General features: G+C 46.1%; 1 protein-coding gene across 20 annotated transcripts in view; it reads left to right on the top strand.

The window, feature by feature from the left end:
- The window catches only part of ERC2 (ELKS/RAB6-interacting/CAST family member 2), an 869,527-nt gene that overhangs the window by 727,464 nt on the left and 123,008 nt on the right, over window positions 1–19,055 (top strand). For 2 of the 20 annotated variants that reach the window (XR_014781667.1, XR_014781670.1), the window contains 2 exons: window positions 10,432–10,617; window positions 12,120–12,249. The exons of the other annotated variants lie outside the window; for them this stretch is intronic. The gene's annotated coding sequence lies outside the window, so the exon portion shown is untranslated. The remainder of the gene's footprint in view (window positions 1–10,431; window positions 10,618–12,119; window positions 12,250–19,055) is intronic. 20 annotated transcript variants of the gene reach the window in all.

Below are 19,055 nucleotides of genomic sequence, written 5' to 3'. Positions count from 1 at the left end.
CTTCTTTGGATTTGTGAATTGCAATATGTTTATCCTGTACTATATGGCTAAAATCCACTTATGAGTGAGTATATATGCTATGCATGTCTTTCTGGGTCTGGGTCACTCAGGATGATCTTTTCTAGTTCCATCCATTTGCCTGCACGTTTCATAATCTCCTTGTTTTTAATAGCTGAGTAGTATTCCATTGTGTAAATGTACCACAGTTTCTTTATCCATTCTTCGGTTGAGAGACATCTAGGTTGTTTCCAGATTCTGGCTACTATGAATAAAAGTGCTACATACATAGTTGAGCATATGTCCTTGTTTGATGGTGGAGCATCTTTTGGGTAGCCCAAGAGTGGTATAGCTGGGTCTTGAGGTTGAGCTATTCCCAATTTTTTGAGAAAGCGCCAGATTGATTTCCAAAGTAGTTGTATAAGTTTACACTCCCAACAGCAATGGAGGATTGTTCCCCTTGCTCCACACACACCCACACACAAAACAATAATAATAATAACAACAACAATAACAACAACAACAACAACAAAACAACAACAACAACAATAATAATAATAATAAAAGCTGCAAAGGACTTATGTAAAAACAACTTCCCCTTACTGAAGCTCACAGTTACTATATACTTAAATTGTTGTTCTTGTTAGGACAATTGAGAGTGGAGTAAGCATTCTAGTATGTGCATTTTAGGCAGATTTGCAAGTATTTCTTCAGAACAGAGACCCGATATTTTAATTTTCCATGTGAGATGGATCTGAAAAACTGATGAGGACATGGTTGTTTGCCAGCTGGAAGATGCATTCTGATTGGAATCTCAAGGTTCTCAGCCCACGCTGTCCTGTAGGGATTAATTTAGCATCCACACCCCACTGGGTGACATTCTCAAGTCTGGAGTCAAACTTCATGGATTAAAAAATTTAAATTTACAATATTTAAATGCCAGGAGAAGGTATGAGTCTCATTGAAGAAAAGGTAGGAAAGAATAAAGAGGATGTCTCTGATAGATGGTTTTTTTAGTTATTTTATTTTTGTACATATACTTTTATATTATTACATATAAATACAATAGATTATCTACGGCAAGAAGAACCATGACACAATCAGGAATTATATAATTACATTCTTAGTGTTTTGGTTATTTGTAATTGACAGCCTGGAAGAAGACATCTTTCCTATCTTGGTGCATCTAAATTTCTGAATGTAAATCAGTCTCCATCACATTTTGCCATTATCAACTTAGAACACCTATCTAGACCTAAAAACATCTTAACCCCTAAACAACTAAGTTTCATTGTAAAACTAAGCTACCTGGTCTTCAACTTCCTCAGAGACTTGAGGAGGAGTAAACTTGATTATCTGAGTATGCCAGGAGTGCAGGTTAGTAGCTTTCCAAATGAAAAGATGACGGAGACAGTTTTCTACCTGAATAGTCACCCAAAACTCTTAAAAACTTCAAATTAAACTGCGCTTCATTCTCCAAGGGAAGGAAGTGGGCTCGCTCTTCTTGGGGGAAAACAAAAACAAAAAACAATGCTTTAAAAGTTCCCAGCTAAGCCAACCCCAGAAGTGACAAAAGCCAAGCATATACTGTGTGCTGTGCTGCGTGGATTTTTATTCAGTTCTTAAATCCGGCGTGTAGGAGTTAATCAGCAGAATATAAAGATTCCACCCTACAACTTCTACCCTTTGGTTATTTAGTCAAAACTTAGTCACGCGTGATGTGCAGGGACTTTGCAGATAGAATGCAAATTTCGTTTTCGTGTGCTATTAAGGAGCTAACCTGTTTTTAAATGGAATATTCTGGAACATTTAGGTAGATATTAACCCTACACAGTGGAGGAGGAGGTTGAAGCTGAAGGCAGACACTCAGCAGGACAGCACGTCATGTGCTTTTCTAAAGCCTGGGTTGGATCCATGGCGCTGAAGGAGAAAGCGAAATTCAAGAGAAATGCAGAGAGGGGAACAATGGAAAGGCAGAGAAGAGAGGTGTAGACTAGACAGAGAGAGCTCCAAGCAAGGGAAAGGAAGCTCCTTGAGGAAGGGACCCTCCGCCAGAGCTTGTGGGTGGCCTCTAGAAGCCGAGAATGCCTCCAGCCAACCACCAATACCCAGAAGTGTTGCAACCACACGGAGCGGAGTGCTGCCAATGACCTGAGAGAGCTGGAAAGTAGTGTCATTCTCTGAGTTCCAGAAAACATGACAGTCTGGCTGACACCTTGCTTTTGGCCTTATGAGACCCAGAACAGACAAATAGCTGAGCCGCCACTGTGCCATATTTCTGTCCCAAAGAACTTGGGAGTGAATGATAAATGGCGGGGTGGTGGTGTTAAGCTCTTAAATATGTGGTAATTTTTATGACAGCTACAGCAAAGTAGTACGCACGGTTGGGCTAGCATCCTAGTGTTGGGCAGAGCAGAAATGGGCGGTGAGATGGGCTGCCGCCTTCTCCTTCTCTCTAGCTAATGAAGCAGGGAAGGCTAGTGCTATGCCATCAAGGGAAGAAATGTGTCTAAGTGTGGCCAGCATGGCAGGCTGGCGTGTGTGTTTCCCCGCACCTCATTCTTAACAGCAGCCCTACAAGAACTGATGCTTCTTATTGTTTTATTGTTATTTGTTTTACTGTTGTTTCAGTATTATATTTAACTAGGAAGAACTGTGATGGTCCACAGAGGTTAGGTCAGGTCCCTGGCCAGAAGACAAGGGACGGGGCTGTGACTCAGCTTGCATCGGTAGGACACCACACTCGGCCTTTAGACATGAACACAGTAGAGCACTCCAGTGAATACAAAACTAATGTCTTCCCGTGTGTTCAACTGCCCCAAGCACTCACCAACAAGGCAGCCTTTCATCATGTCAAGCCGTCAGCCTTGCTTTGACACCCCTGGAAAATTACACCATCGGATTCTGAGCAAAGAAGGGGCGAGGGAATCAAAGTTAGATGGTCAGAGAAACAAGAACCCTCCCACCTCCCTCCCCGAGTTGAAGATAACGCACACTCACATTCCTATGGATTCCGTGGGGATCCCTTCAGCTCTTGATTGTGTCAAAGACTGTGCCTTCCTCAACACCAGCCACTCAATTCCAGGGGTGAGAGGGGAAATGGAGACATGTGTGTGTACCTTGGTCATAACATCAGGAGCCAAAAGGAATGTCAAGTGAAAATGATTGCTCAATATTACTGTCACTTTATCTCATGAGGGAGGACTCTGCTGTGCCAATGTGACCTCAGTTGCCTTTATAAGAGTGTGATCTTAGATTCAGCCAGGGATGGTCTGAGCATGGCCTTGCACCTCCTTGTCCTCATTCATTCATGGATTTAAATGTGTAAAGGAGATGAACTGGCCTTTCTCCTGGAAAGCTGAGCATGCTGTGAGGAGCAGAATGAGCCCCTTACCCAGGCCCAACCATTGCAGCCCAGTGCTGGAGGGCATCTGGATGCCACAGTTAGACCCCTGAGCTAGAGGTGAAAGGAAAATCAGTGTTGTCCAGGCGCATGGAAGGTAGAAAACAATGCCATGATATATACGGAATATGTATCTAACATCTATGGAAGCCTAGAAATGTACATGAACATATCTAGACGGCAGAAGGCAAAGAGACAGAATGGCCAAGGCCAAAGAAAACAAACAACTTAACCAAAAAGCTCCAATCTAAACTCCTGTCAGCTCCAGAAATAACAAAAACCAGGCACATAATGTGTGTGCTGTGTTGACATGGGTTTTTGATTCAGTTTTCAAATGCACTGAATAGAAGGTAACAGGCAGAATTCTAAAGATGTTGCCAGTTCCTCTGAGGATAAATAGCAGAAAAGTGTTCTACTATTTAGAAGAGAATGAAGCTGGGCATGGTGGCGCAAGCCTTTAATGCTACTACTTTGGAGGCAGAGACAGGCAGATGGAGGTGAGTCTGAGGCCAGCCTGGTCTACAAAGTGAGTCCAGGATAGCCAGGACTACACAGAGAAACCCTGTCTCGAAAAACAACAAACAAACAAACAAAAGAGTTGCCTATTTAGACGAGAATACGTTTCCATGTAAGGGACTGCGCAAGGAAACCATGCGCAGTGGTGCTTCAGAACAACTCCCCTGGCGGGGAGAATCAGCTTTGGTATGGGAGGACTAGCAGAGGCAGAGACCGCTGAGATAGTGATGTGTAAAGGGTAAGTTATATTAGTGCTGAGCAATACAGCAGGACTACAAAGACAGCTGCAAGGAAGGACCAGTGAGGTTCAGATGTTATGAGGTCGGAGAAGAGTTTATGGCATCAGCCGGCAAACAGGTCTTCCCTCTGGGGCAAGGGGCAGCACTTTGGTTGGCTCCTCAGTGATTTCAGAGCAGGTTACTCCTCTGAGGCGTTTTTTGGAATACGATGACAGAAGAACAAAAGCATTCTAGAAAACAAAGCCCAAATCCTCACAGAAACAGGAAAAGATACAGTTTCAAATGTCCTATGCGGCCAGAGGCATGATGATGTCTCCACAGGTGTCCAGATTCTTGACAAGTCACAGCAGGGCTGCCAGGGGGCTGGAGTCAGCAGGTCAGAGAGCTTGGGTGGCCCTTGCTGGGTTGCACACCTCTGGCTGCTATAACGCCAGAGCGAAGCTCATCCCAGGCTGACAGGTGAAGGGTACTCATGTGGTTCCTGTCCTCTTGTGATGTAGTGTGGGGGTCGGGGGGTGTAATGGTGGTATGCGGATGTCCTCTGCTTTGACCCGCCCATTAGTTTTCTCTCCCTTCTTCTGATTCTAGCAGCTGGGTTTTCTTTAAGAGGTTCTGTTTGGCCTCTGCAGTTCTAGAGTTCATCCTACAGCAAGTTCTATGTCACCGGCTCATGGTAGCCTGTTGGGGTCTACTAGGGTTTTCCCCTTCCGAGAAAGACAGAGAGGCCATCATAGTTAGGGCAGTGATGATGAGCACATGGCATAGCCTGACCACTAAGTCTGAATTCTGAAACATTCTTTGGAACTGGAAGACAGGATGAGAAAACACGGAGTGTTGCAGGCTCCAGGGGCCACCGCAGGAGAGAGATGTAGACATGGGTAATTACAGGCAGACAGATTTTGAGAGATATCAATCTCAAGGATTTAGCTACAGAAGCCAATCAGACACTTTTTGCCATAACTTAGATTGGGTCTAGAAGAATAGAAATTGCATTCGTTATTGTGTCCTAGTTCAAGTCAGTTTATCAAGTAGCTGAAATGCATGGGGTAGAGTCACATATCAGAACTATAGAGAAAAATGTAAGGTTTGGTGTAGTCATGACAATAGTGATATAAATAGTGATTCCATTTGAGGGGCATTTCCCCTACTGTCACGTTTCTTAGCACTTTGCACACATTATTTCATTTGATTCTTTGAGCAAATCTTTATGTTAGAATGACTACCTGCCTTTTTCAGAGAAGGACACTTTGACCTAGAGACTTAATAAATTAAATTGTAATAAAATAATGATAAAGGTTAATAATAACAGCTAGTGATAGACATAGGTGATAAGCTGCCGTGTACTGTGTATAGTCAGGGCAGGTGAGGTTAACCCCGCCCCACTACACACACACACACACACACACACACACACACACACACACACACAAACACATGCATATACACACACACACATGCACCAAAGACCTGAAAAATCAGGGAAGCAAGACTATCCAATTTTCAGAGCACAGCTGAGTGGATCAGAATAGACATCTGTTCAGTTGCCTAACGAATTGGAGTGATGTGAACATACAGACAAGAAAGAAATGCATGCATAAGAATCACCATCCTACTAAAGGAGCAAAAAGTAACAAGGGCAGAGAGGATTGTGGGAGATATGCATGTTAGCACTACTCTATGGCATTTCCCAAAATCCAGACCGTCCCTGCAGGGTAATGAGTGGGGAAGTGGGGCCACAGAATACAGCAGTCACTTCCCACAAAAGCTGCCATGCCACCGTGAATCAGGACAACGGGTCCCTGAGCCAGGTGCCCTCAAATGGCTAATTTGGCTAACACTCCACATTCTTGGACCATGCCACGCTCCTTTTCATCACCATCTGTCCCACTTGTGCTCTTAAGCCATTTTTTAAGCCTCTGCTCATATATTTAAGCCAGTGCTTCTGTAGGGAGAGGACTGTGCTTGCCATGCATGCTTATTCCCGCTTCTGCATGGCCCACAGCCACTGTAAATGAAACTGACTTTCACCGTCTAACCAGGTTTCCCTGCAAGTTCCCACAAGGAGAGACTGGCTTGGTCTGAAGCTGGCAAGTGCTTAGCTCCATATATCTGTCCCAGTAAAATATCCCAGGGGCCTCTGGTTTGCACTGTTGACTGACGAGGTCTCACCACTTTGAAGGCTGCTCTTTGAGAGATGGAGTTCCCCTTGGCTCTGACAAGTCTAGCTTTGGAACCTCCCAGACTCAGGGTCAGGCCTGGATGATGATGTCATGGTATCCATTTACATTGTTGTCTCCCCTGAACTCACCATTGCCCTGGGTAAGAGTTCAGCCACTACACACACACACACACACACACACACACACACACACACACACACACACACACACACACAAAGAATAACGTGCACACTGGAGTTATAAGGAACTTGAACTAGAGTCCCAGCTCTTCATTTTTACTTGTGGTTTGAACATGGTTTCCAGCTTTCTGAGGTTGGGGTTTCTTATGTGAAACATGAGCATAATAGCAGAAAGTATCTTGTAGCTAGTTTGTGAGGACCAAACAGAAAAGGGAAGGGATTAGCCTGAAATAGACCCACTTGCCAGCTATGAGCAGGTTTCCCCTGACATGCCGCCCACATCCCTGGCCAAGCCATCACTGCCCACATGTTTTCCTATGTACAGTCTAGACCTCATTGTTCCATGCAGTGCCATGAGCCCTCAGGGAAAAAACAAAAAACAAAACAAAACAAAAAAAAACAGAGTCTTATGGAAAATACCACCTGGTTTCATAGCCTAGGTAGCCTCAGGATTCAAGTGTAAAAATGCCCCTTATGGGAGTGACCCGGGGGGAGTGGGTAGGTCCACCTCGAGGGACAAGATAAATAAGCTTTTCAAGCCAACTTCAACCCCAACCCCATGTGCCATAAGGAAATACAGGCCCAGGATAACTGGAACCGCCTTCAACCAAGAATTTAGATTCACTTGTTAAAATCTTTTAAACACTGCAGGCCCATGAGCCTATCTGCCAGGAAAAATCATAGGGCTCTAATTTACAGGCTCTGTGTTAAAAGCTGGCCAGGACTGTGGTAGGAAGATTCTGAACGGGGGCCCACATAAACAGATCCTATGACAATGATGTGACATAGACAGTTGGCAGTAGCGGTGTGTGATTGAGGAAACACCAAGAGGGCAGTGTGGAACAGGGCAGGATGGGAGGGCAAGCAACACCTGCAGGTAGGCCTGCTGGGGATTCTAGGGGACACGTGGTGTACTAGCCTGAGCATCATCCATCAGAAAAGCAAGGAGATGGCATACACACCCTCTCCCACTCCTGTCAGTCACTATCTGGGCTCTGTTCTTGGAAGAGGGGACAGGACAGGCCAGGAGATGGGCACCTTTGGTGTCAGGAGAAAGGCAGAAGGAGCAAAATTAGCACTTCATTTTGCGTTTTCAAACTCTCCCTGCACCCTGACAGTAGAGGCAGATGGCAGTGGTCCTCACACTGGCCTCAGCTTGCACCATCAGATGAGGCTTCTAACATATGTTTCTGGTCTCCTTTTCTGTGCCAAAGCAGGAGCTGGGTCAGAAAGATATGGGAGCTCCTAGCAGGAATGACCACCACCAGGCTTGCCTCTCAAAGCTCCACCTGTCAATTACAGGAAGATCTGCGCCATTCCATGGGCCCGCACTATCTTCCATCAGGGTCTCTGGGGACGACCCTGCACCCGTTTTCTTCAGAGTGGTTCAGATTGTTTTATGTCTTCCTAGCTGCCAAGTACAATGTCATAAGCAATAAATAAATAAATTGTTGGCCTATCTGGGAAAGCATATTTTGTCCAGATGCGTCCTTGAAACTTCAGCATAAACCATGAAAGTCAGTTTGGAAACTGCACTCTAAAAGCTTGGGGAAAGTAGGTTCACCGGAAAAGCAATTTGATTGGCAGGTGCTACTACCCAGCACCCGGTCCCCTTCCTGCTGATGGGCCAGGACATCTGTCTTCTGAAATACTGAGCTTGTGCATGCTGAGTATGAGGGGGAGTGAAGCTTTGGGCATTGCTCAGCTGGAGCTCTGAGACCTGTGAGTTCCCTGACGACCTTCTGACCAGTTGGTGTGGGATAAACCTCACTTACCAACAGGACTCAACTCAGCAGCTTTTTCTGGGGTGCAAGCTATTCTCAACTGCCTTGATTCTCCTGGATGCAGAAGGCAAGACCAACGTGACATGTAACCAGGAATGAGAATGGCTCCAAACCAGGAAGGAAGGTAGGCAACCCTAAGACCGTGTGGACACTGGGAGACAGTGGTGAGTCAGCAGACAGAGCATCCAAGAGAGGAGATGTAGCCTGGAGGACAAAATCTCCATGCAGCACTCACCCCATGTGACTAGATCTGCCTGTGCCAGCTGGCTGAGAATGCTTCACACTGCCCTGCCCTCTTCATTGCTTCTTAAGTGACAAGCTTATATATAAAAAAATGTTGGCTAGACTAGAGATGAATGGTTAGAAAAGTGAAAGGCCCTCTAACATCTGCACGCTCCTCCCAACCAGTCTTGACTCTCAAGACTCACACACAGCAGTGTTTGTACATCCACGCATACTCACAAGAGCAGACACACACACACTCACACACACACATACACACACATACATGTGTGCACACACACAAACACTGTATCTTTTTTTTAACGAGATTTAAGCTATGCTATAAAAATCATTCATAAGTGTCTCTCTTGTAGTCCTAATTTATGGATATCTTTTCACATCGATACAGTCCTGGCCATTGCTTGGGGTGTCGTTTGGATAAGTTACAGTAATCCCTTGACTTTTTCACCTGGCTCCTAGGGTCACTCCCCCAAAGGCCCAACCTATTGCCACCAGTGCAAAAGGTCCGCAGCACACACCATCAGTGGTGTTGTGAGTGGGTTATCTTTTATCATCCACCTGTCGAATTCAGTAGAATTTACAATTTTGTAGGAATTTGAGAAAGACTGCTTATAAAAAAAAAACAGTGATTTGGATTGAAGTATATATGTCTATAGATAATATAATGGCATTTAGGAGATAAAGTGGTATGCCTAAGGAAGACTAAATATGTCACTTTGATAATTGGTTTTCCTAAAGGAACTCCTTCATCCACTGGCGAGACGTCTTTGTAGGTATGCATGTGTTTCCATGCGCACGCGCACGTGTGTGTGTGTGTGTGTGTGTGTGTGTGTGTGTGTGTGTGTGCGTGCATGTGCATGTGTGTGTGTGTCTGTCTGTCTTGACTCTGGATGATGAAGAATAGGCCGTGGTGTCGGGTTCCAATGCTGACAGCTTCCAGGATATGACCTTTGGCAATGTGCTTAAATGTCTCTGTGCCTCTTCTTCCTCATTTCTTGGTGCCCAGCAATGACAAAACTCACTTGAGTGGTAAACATGACCAGAGGAAGGGGGTGCCGTGGAAGCCCTCTTACCTGACACTAAGTGTCTCCAGGCAGGGAGCAGAGAGCCAAAGCAGGCAAAGGGGGTGTGAGTACCAGCAAGAACACAGGTTTCATCAGACACATGGGCGGTCAGGTCCTGGTCCAAGAGATGCAGACACCTTTGTGAATGCTGGCCTTCTTCTCCCAGCCAAATAGATAGTCGGGGAAATACTGGAAAACAAAATACATGGAGAATAATCGTCGCAGTCAGTGGTCAGCTGCAATTGTGTCACAGCATCTTAGAGGACGTCCTGTCTGGGCCCAGACAAGAGCCTGACTTCCAGCTGTGGGTGATAAGTAAGCACAGTCCACTGCGCTGTGTGGCATGTGGCTATTTTTTTAAATCCAGGCAGATGTGGCCTATTTACATTGAAGCTGTCATGCAATTTAGTGAAGGCCCACAGGATCTGTAGGAAGGCGGGCCTCCGGCTCTGGCATGTTCGCAGGGGAAGGCATGGCCCATCTCCTCCACAGAACTGTGGCATTGTGGTCCTGGCGGGAGGATGTGTGAAGATGTGAGCTCTTGTTGGCCAGCCGCAGAGTCTGCTGACCACGCAGGCTTTGAGCTGATGTGCAGGAAGGTATGATGAGACGGGCGAGGGTCGGCACCGCTATAATTTTGACATTTTTGCAGTCTGTGGAAAGTCTTGAATCTTTACCAGGTATGAAAATCCCCTCATTTGGTACAAGCTTGTGCATGGCAGATTGAGACTGAATGGAACACCAATTACAGAATACAGCCTGCTCTCCCTTTTCCCTGAGTGTGAAGTTTCTTTGGCAAAATAACTTGTTTGGCTATAATTTTCAGATTCACCCCCTAACCGACCTACGCCTATGGACTGACTGTTAGAGGGAGACGATGGAGGGCTGAGCCTGGGAGTGAGAACAAGGGATGGGGTGTTTGAGGTTCATCCATATGCTAAAGAGATCAAGGTCTGGAAAGGTGGGAAGGCCTGCTTGGCATGTCCCAGCGGAGAGTCCACGGCCTCCACAGGTACGATTTCTGCTAGGCGTTGTCATTTCTAATGATCCTTCTCTCAGGTGACACATGTGGAGGGGACGACATCAGTGATTTGAATGGACTTTAAAATTCCTGATGGCTAGTCCCTCCTAGATGGGGGGAAAAAACCCTTGATGGCATGGTGAAGAGACTCCTTGGCTCAAGAAGAGCAATCTGGATTCTGATCCCCAGGAAGGACCTGTGGAGTCCAGCAGGGGCCCCAGACTCACAGGGCACAAGCACAGGCCCCACCCCACCCCCTGCCCCCTTTCTAGTAGCAAAGACAGAGTGCACACAGTGTGCTGTGAGGGGGCATACAAGCTTCTGGAACAAGACTAGAAGAAGGAGTGCCGGGCCATGGTTCTTCATTCTATGGGGAAAGGGGGGAGCTTCTAGCATGCTCTAGCTGCCATGGGCCTGGAAGTGGCAAGCAGGCTGTCTCTTCACAGAGATCAATCACCCTCGTATTCTAATTGAAATTTACTAAGCGCCTGTTTCTTGCCAAGTCTTTGTGCCAGGTAAATAAGCAGTAAAATCCAGAGCAGTTGATAATATTCTGTCCTTGGGGGTGGAGGGAAAAACATCCAAATCAGACATTAACAAGTAAATGCACAAGGGAGGGCACTTTAAATAGTGGCGAGTACAAAGACAGGGGAGTAGATAAGACAAGACAAGGATACTCTCTCAGATAAGATCTCCTGAAAGGCTGACGTGAGAAGGCTCCCAGACTGGGAAGGAGCCAGCACAAAGGAGATACAATCCACCGATCAAGGGAAAGGCGGTGTGAGGTGATGCAGGAAAGGTGAGCCAAGCGAGTGCTCTACAGGAAGCCTACTAATGTTCTAGGAAGGCCAGGGAACTACGGCATGGGAGGAGACAGAGAGCATAATAGTCGCCATGTTGGGACGTGGCATTTCAGGGGTGGGTGTGGGGCTCCCTAGAATGATAGCCTCTGAATTCCACAAGGGTGACAAATGGGTAGAAACTGAAAGAGGATGCACTCCTTAATTTCCCCATGTGGAAACGGAGGCAGTGGCCAGTGAGGGCAGTGGGAGGGTTGGCCCAGATATGGAGTGCTCAATCCTTTCCCCTGCCTGCCTCTGCCTCTGTGTCCACCAGCACATCCCCGCAATGGCCCTGCTCCTCATCAGAGAGCACTTGCGCAGTTTGTTTTCAGTAACTTGTGAAAAGGCAATCACCTTGAGTGATTTCTGCTTGACAGACATGTCAGCATTGTCACTATTTATTCCAAATAGCAGTGTCACACGAGACGGGTACCTCTGCACCATGGGAGAACAAAAAAGACAATGAAGAGCTATTTACCAGTACAAGAATTCAGGTTCAGCTTGGTCCCTGGCTGTGGCCTTGACCAAGTCCTGTTCGCTTTCCTCTGGACCTACACTTCTTCGGGTATATTATGAGAGTACGGAACATAACTGTTATCCCAAGGTGAGAAATTTTTGAACTAAGACAGTGAAACAAATTATCCATTATAGAGCTTCTTGGGGATTTTAAATATGCAAATGAGCATGGCCGGACTCCAGGACAGAAGTGCATGCTGATCTGTGTCCCTGCAAGTGGTCACAGATGTGCACCTGCAAGTGGCCCTAGGACGCCAAACAGGAGGTAGGTGACACCTTGTTGGACAGTCCCAAGAGCTAGTCTGTGAAATAATCCTGAGGTTCTAAGGTCTTTTGTGTCCTTTTCTGCCCTCCCTTTATACTAGCATAGAGTGACAGACAGATGCCCCCGTGTCTCAGCAGTATGTTCCCCTCTCTGACCCCCAAGGACCCATAAGGCTGTCCTGGAAGGAGCCAGACTTCTCTGTTCCTTGCCTACTTGAAGCTCTAGGTAGGCACCTCTAGCAAGGGGGGAAATGTTCCTGTCCCCTGCATAAGCCGTGCAGGCATGGTCCTCAGACAAGCATGACACCTCTCCTGGCAGGCTTACTCCAGGCTCCTCACTTCCTCTGAGGAACTTTCTCTGGCCATTTCTTTATAATTGTCTTACCTTGCTGCATCCCATGTTGCTCATGAGTTACACCCCTCTTCCCAAGGCAGACACATAGACCTGAGGCCTTTCTCAGTTGCAGAGGCAGGCACCTGTTAACCCACATTGCAGTAGCTCCACAGAACTGCCAAACACATCTGCGCCCTTCTGTGGAGCACTTCCTAGCTCCAGACGATACATTAGGGAAACATCCCCTGAAGGGGCCGGCTGTGTTGGTGGACCCTATGTATAGATGGCGATGCTGGAGTTGGGTTAGCCTTGGGAGCTCTCCAGAAGTCTCACAAAAGGGCCCCCCACCCAAGTCTGTGCATTTGGTTCTGGCACTAGGTTATTCCGTGGGTTCACTTCCCTGATCACTGTGGTGATGCACCTGACAGAAATGGTGTTAAGAGAAAACATAGCTGGGCTCCTGGCTCCAGAATGCCTGGCCAGCACGGAGGCTAAGATTTGATGGGACAGCTCCAAGGCAGCGGCTGTCATGGAAGCTTTCACACCCTGGAGAATCAAGAGGTAGAGAAATAAGAAAGAGAAGTAGGGCTGTGGTGTATGTCATAAAGCCATCCCAGAAGCCAGTGTCTGCCGGCTAGGCCCATGTCACCCAGAGCTTTATAAATGTCTAAAAACAGTACCACCAGCTTAGAAGCAAGGGCTTAAAGCATGATCCTGCCACGGGCATTTCACATTTAAACCCTAACTCTCCATTATACGTTGAAGCAAAGGAAGGTGAGTGAATAAATCACTCAATAGCTGGATGGGTGAATGCTGAAGGACTAAGTGAAAGAGTGAGGGAAAGTTAGCCCCTCAGAGCTCTCCTCACACTTGTAGCTTTAGAAGTCTTCCGGGCCTTGGGAAAAGGAGGAGGGATTTGCCACCTTTGAGCCATCCTTCCCTGTAGCCCTGTGGACTATCAGCATGGCCTTGTCTCCTGCCACCGGCATGCGAGTGGGTACTACCCTATTGCAGAGCTTGGCCCTTGCCCACCAGCAGACCCTGGGATGGCTCGAACCACCTCCCCTGCCAGGCACATCCCACAAAGAAGGTGCCCTGCAGGACCACAGGCCGCAACCTTCAGCGAGCTGGGCTTTGTACAATATTGCTGAGGCTCTCCATGAGTAGAGGCCAGCTGCCCTGGGATTGGAACCTGAAGAAAGATGGGCCGAGATCAGATAAGTGTCTCTTCCTAGGCAGTGGCAGCCTGCCTCCTCCCTATTTGCAGGCCTTTGTCAGATGACTAGCAGTAAAGGAATGTTGAAACGAAGCTCAAGCCCTGATCTGAATTGTAATCTCAGAAGCTATACTTAAGTCTACCTAAAGATATTTCAATTTGCTCCCTCCCGCTCTCTCTTTTAACTCTCCTTAGCTCAGAGCATACTTTGTAACCCTGCAGAATGCAGAAATCCAGGACATATTTCTTGATGTTTTACATCACAGTTGTAAGTCTCCCTTATCCTTTGATAATCATACTTTAACTTTCAGTCAGTGTGCTGGTGGGTGCGCCTGTATGATATATATATAAGTTTACATTTATACCAACAGGATAGTTCCTTTCATCTTTCCCTTCCAAAGCCAGACTTGTGAGACAACAGTCAACCTCAGATTAATTTCCAAATAACTTTGTTCAGTTTTTACAGCTGCTGCCAAACAGCCTCTCTCCAAGGCCAGTTGGTTATAGACCTTGTGGTGGCTGTAATTAATAGTCCATAGGCCAGGGCACAGCACACCAGAGAACCAGTTATCTATACCAACAGAGTGAGGATACGTTGCTGAATGGGTATGAAGGCGACCTTCAGCCACTGACCTGTTATCAAAAGTGAGGATGGACCAGGCCGACCTCTGAGAGTCTATGGATTATTAGGGCACTGTGTGTGTATATATATGTGTGTGTGTGTGTGTGTGAGAGAGAGAGAGAGAGAGAGAGAGAGAGAGAGAGACAGACAGACAGACAGACAGACAGACAGACACAGAGACAAAGACACAGAGAGACAGAGAGAGAGAGAAGCATGTATATCTTTTAAGACTGTAGGTTTTGCTATTAGATTTTATTTGAAGCCTAATATGTTATTTATTCTTTCTTTGACCTTAGTCAAATTGTTTATCCATGACTTCTCAGTGCCTTGGTTTCTCCATCTGTAAAGTGGGTATTTTGGGGGGGATTATTCAGAAGATGCTCATGGAGTGCCTCCTCTCTTCCAGATGCTGTTCTTGATAAAGGGATGCAGAATAAACTAAAGGACAGCACTCCTGGTCCTAATGGCCTCATATACCATGGGCACAGAGAAGGGGCAAACCCTACGGGAAGATTACTTTAAAAGGGAAATTTAAAAAGATGGGGCATGTAAAATGCCTAGCATGGTGTGTGGCACAGAAAAAGGAAAAAAAATTTATCAAGATCGTTCTTCATTAGGTCATGCTGACAAAATAGCAGTCCCAGTAGTCAGTCCCAAGTCCAAGTGCTACTATTTCATTTACAAACAGGTTTTTTTTCCTCTTGGGATTGGGAAAGGCACTCTGTAAATGTTTTGCTGGTTTAGTCAAAACAGTGCATCTTCATACCAGACATCTTGAAGAGAAAAGATGGTTCTCAAATGGATTTTAGCTGAGGAAGATCAGCACTTGGGTGACAGGTCAGACATGACAAACTGGGACAATGCACAAAGGAATGCGTGAACGGTGGGATTAAGAATTGCAGGGCAATTACTTTCTGCAAACTGATAGGCAGGAAAGAAACAGGCACACCTTGTCATCCAGAAACACAATAAGCACAAATTCACTATTACAGAAGTGCAGAATAGGCAACTCCCTCCATAAAAATGGGCTGTTATTAAAAGGGGGGGATGGGTGTGTTGTGAAATTGCTTTGGAATGTGGGCCTCATTTTCCACTAGAGTGGAGTTCATGGACCGGTCCTCAAGGGCTTATTTAACCTACACTTGCCTGAAATGTATTATTTCCCCCTCATGGGCCACAGTCTGCCACAGCACTTTTGTAGGAGACTGCCTGGAAAGGCCCTCCTCTCCCTGTGCCCAACTCGTAGTGACATGCGCCAACTGCACAGGGATTTCCTTGGGGGTCTCCATTTCAGAAACTCAGAGTGGAGGGCTGGTGTTTAGAGGACGGCCAAGCAAGCCAAACACAACGTTAAAGCATCCATGAATTAACCGACCATTTAGCAAATGTGCCCCTCCCCGGACATTTTTCTCAGTTTGAGGCTAGGTCTCCCAGCAGCTTGATGGTGAACTCTGTGTGTCTATGCTCTTCTGGATTATCTGGGTATTTTCAACACCCAAATAGTCAGTGGAAGTAGGCTGCACAACACCTGCAAAGCGAGGCAGTGATGTTTCCAAAGGATGCTGGGAGTTCCCATGGAGCTGCTGAAAGGGATGTGGGAAGCCTGGTTTGTGTCACCAGCAAACTCATTATCAAATGATATCAATTAAAAATGGTGAATTTAATAAGCTTGATGATAACCCACAGGCTCCAGAGTGAGTGAGTGAGTGAGGAGTGAGTGAGTGGATGATGGAGGCTTCTGGCAGCACTTGGGAAAATGGTGTATGTCTGTGCTATTTTTCATTCTTGTAGCGGTGACGTTGATGAAGGACGATGGCACTGCAAGCCCTCAGACAGTCTGACTGAGGAAAGAAAAATGAGCCAAATACGCCAACAGCTGTGTCCTTCTGTCCTCCTCCTAAAACTAGTCGAGTGTAGAGATTTTATTAAAAATAATATACGCATACTTGGTCCCCCAAATTTTGTTTCATTTTAAAGATGAAATCCCAAATCTCCTTCCCACTAATTACTGTGGAAATGGTAATTACTATGAAGTTGGTCCTGTTAAAGTGGCAGGTACTCTTTTCCAGGCCTCCATTTTTCCTCCAATAAGAAGAACCTTGTGAAAGAGGGGCGTTTGCATTCTTTCTGGCCAAGGCGTAGACTCCTGCGTGATAGGCAGCAGTGGGCCACGGAAGGATGACTTATGATCATCCTGATGCCCTTGAATCAGATTGAGATTTGGAAAAACCTTGACAACTGTTGATATTAAGTAGCACTCAAGGGGCAGTTTTCTGTTTTCATTTTTATTAAATGCCTTCTAAGCTCCAATGATCGCCAATCCTGATTTTTAACTTAAGTTCTAACCTTTCAGGATAATCCTCTTAGCAAATCACCCTGGCCTTGATGAAAAGATAGTTTATGCTAGAAATTTGCATCTAATTTTATTCTCTCTGTTGACCTAGTAAAACCTTAAGGAGGAATTGAAAAGTCAACTTCACAGGGCAAAGTTTACCTTGGCAATTTTTTTAAAGCCACAAAACATTGGTATTAAATTCAGAGGAGAGGCTCCAAGGCTTAATGTAGGACTGAAAGAGACCCATAGATGAGAAGAAAAAGCCAGAGGGCTTTGTCAACAAGGCCTGACCTGCATTCTGTGACAGATGCGCCATCTTGATTATCCTGAACTGGAAGTCAGAGAGACCTGTTCACAGAGCCCCACCTGTCAGCACAGGTAGCCCAGCCCCTCAGAGAAGGTTCTTTAAGCCAACAGGCCATTCCTTCTCAGTCTAAAACGCTCAAACTTTTTTTATGAAAATGTAAGTCTGGGTAAGTAACATGGTGACAGCATTTTGTAATTATCCCCTTAGGCAAATCAACGCGCCTACCGGCTTCAGTGTGGCAAGACACTGTTTCCCTGTCAAGAAAACGTTGCACCTTGTCTATTTTTTTACTTACTTAATCTTAAAAGTAACAAATAGATAAGTCTATGAGTAAAACCAATCACTCCAGGCTGGAAAGATGGCTCAGTGGTTAAGAGCACTGGCTGCTCTTCCAGATGCCCTGAGTTCAATTTCCAGCAACCACATGGTAGCTCACAACCATCTATATTATTATCTGATGCCCTCTTCTGGCCTGGAAGTGTGCATGCAGGCAGATAAGGTATACATAATAATAAATAAATCTTTAAAAATAAAACCAGTCACTCCACTCCCTGCTTTGTCCCACCTAAGGGGGTGTTTGGCGTGTGTAGAGGTGGCCCAAGAATGGTCCTGTATGCTTTAAAGAGTATATGCTGGCAAAAGGTACCAGAGCCAAATAGAGAATTCTGCTAGAGAAATGGCTTAGCAGTTAAGACCCTCTTGTTCCCTCCGAGAACTGGAGTTCAGTTCCCAGCACCCACAATGGGCATCTCATGACCTCCTGTAACTGCACTTCCTGGGGATCTAACTCCATCTCTGGCCTCCACACGCACAGACACACCAATACACACAGATGCACATGATATACGTGTGTGTGTATACACTATTTGTGATAATAAGTAAAATGTTTACCAGAGAGACTTAGTGAATGGAGAAAGGAAATTTTACTGAAAAAGAAGGCATCATGGATAACAATGGAGCATAACTCCTAACACCCCACATCTCTTTGTGGGAAAGTGAAGAGAAGGAAGACTCCCTGAATTGCTCGTGGCCTCCAATTCTACAAATCTCTCATCATGTAGCCATCCAGCAGACAGCAGGTGCCTCCTTTGGGGGTGGCATGGCATGAAAGTGAGTCCATTGGAGCGTGTCTGTTTGCCTGAGCTGGCTCTCCTGCCTGGAGAGGAGAAATTCTGCCTCCTGATTTTGCACTGACCCTTGGGATTTGAGTGGAACCAGTGCTGAGTACCACATCGTGTTGGTCAACACTAAGTACTCCTCAGCAAGGTGTGGTGTTGCACACCTGTAATTTCAGCTGCTTGGAGGCACTGGAATCAAACTGAGACTGGAGACTGCCTGGCTGGTGGGAAATAGGGACCCATGGTGAATATGCTGTTTTCACTAGATGTGAGTTAAAAGGAAATTTCTAGTCTAACGTTTTGATGTTTTGGTTTGTTTGTTTGTTTGTTTTTCCATTGTGAAGAACCTGGAGGAAGTAGGGAAGGAGAGAACAAGAGATCTCGCCCACCCACCTGAATGGGGAAGAGCCCTTGTACCTGTTTAAATTGCTGCTAAAAGGGAAGAAAGGGACTGTATCAGCTTTATGTCTGTAAAAGCAGTGTCTGATGACTCCTGGGACATTAGGGATGGCTAGATTCAGGGGCCTTAAAAGGTATCATTAGAGGTCAGCTTCTTGAGGTCTTTGACTTTATTCTTCCCAGGAGACTTTATTCTCTGGTGGGCTCACATGAGATTCACGTAAGATAGTGAACAGCTGCTGTGAGCTACCCACCCCCAACACACACGCACACACAAGTCAGTGTGGATAGCTGAGAAGGGTGGAGACAGCAACCGCCCACCCCATGCAGTCTCACTGTATGAACTTCTGTCACGTCTCCCCCCCCCATGAACCAGTCCCTGAGGTATGAAGAAGAGTATTTTCATAGACCTGGCCTGCTCCTTCCTGGAGTCTGAGGCCATCACTGTCCCTCCCTGAAGTGTGAGGATGCAGAGT

Source organism: Acomys minous (genome assembly GCF_964271855.1).
Source record: "Acomys minous genome assembly, chromosome: 9".
NCBI classification, from domain to species: domain Eukaryota; kingdom Metazoa; phylum Chordata; class Mammalia; order Rodentia; family Muridae; genus Acomys; species Acomys minous.
This window is presented reverse-complemented; position numbering and strand designations above follow the sequence as displayed.